Source organism: Nomia melanderi, unplaced genomic scaffold (genome assembly GCF_051020985.1).
Source record: "Nomia melanderi isolate GNS246 unplaced genomic scaffold, iyNomMela1 scaffold0014, whole genome shotgun sequence".
Taxonomy (NCBI): domain Eukaryota; kingdom Metazoa; phylum Arthropoda; class Insecta; order Hymenoptera; family Halictidae; genus Nomia; species Nomia melanderi.
Window position 1 is genome coordinate 2,702,651 of NW_027475130.1, and position 955 is coordinate 2,703,605.

A 955-nucleotide genomic window follows, 5' to 3' on the forward strand; every position below is an offset into this window, starting at 1 on the left:
AGGAGGCCCTAGGGTATGAATCTGTGCAGCGGGAACGACCTGGGACCACCATGGGTCGAGAAAACCACCGTCTCATGGGGTCTGACACTCAGGGTCAGTGAAAAATCCAATATATATCTGGTGATATCTCGGGTGCTATTACAGATAGCGCAATAAATCAAAGTGCATTGTCTGCAGGAGGCCCTAGCGCATGAATCTGTGCAGCGGGATCGACCTCGGACCACCAAGGGTCGAGAAAACCACCGATACATGGGGCCGGGCACTCAGTGTCAGGGGAAAATGCAATATATATATGGTGATATCACGGGTGCTATTACAGAAAGCGCAATAAATCAATGTGCATTGTCTGTAGGAGGCCCTGGCGCATGTATCTGTGCAGCGGGATCAACCTCGGACCACCAGGGGCCGAGAAAATCACCGTCCCATGGGGCCGGACTGTCTGGGTCAGGGAAAAATCCATTATATATCTGGTGATATCTCGGGTGCTATTAGAGATAGCGCAATAAATCAAAATACATTGTCTGCAGGAGGCCCTAGCGCATGAATCTGTGCAGCGGGAACGACCTCGGACCACCAGGGTCCGAGAAAACCACCGACACATGGGGCCGGACTGTCACGGTCTGAGAAAAATCCAATATATATCTGGTGATACCTCGGGTGCTATTAGAGATAGCGCAATAAACCAAAGTGCATTGTCTGCAGGAGGCCCTGGCGCATCAATCTGTGCAGCGGGATCGACCTCGGACCACCAAGGGTCGAGAAAACCACCGAAACATGGGGCCGGGCACTCAGGGTCAGGGAAAAATCCAATATATATCTGGTGATATCTCGGGTGCTATTAGAGATAGCGAAATAAATCAAAGTGCATTGTCTGCAGGAGGCCCTGGCGCATGAATCTGTGCAGCGGGAACGACCTCGGACCACGAGGGACCGAGAAAACCATCGACACATGGCG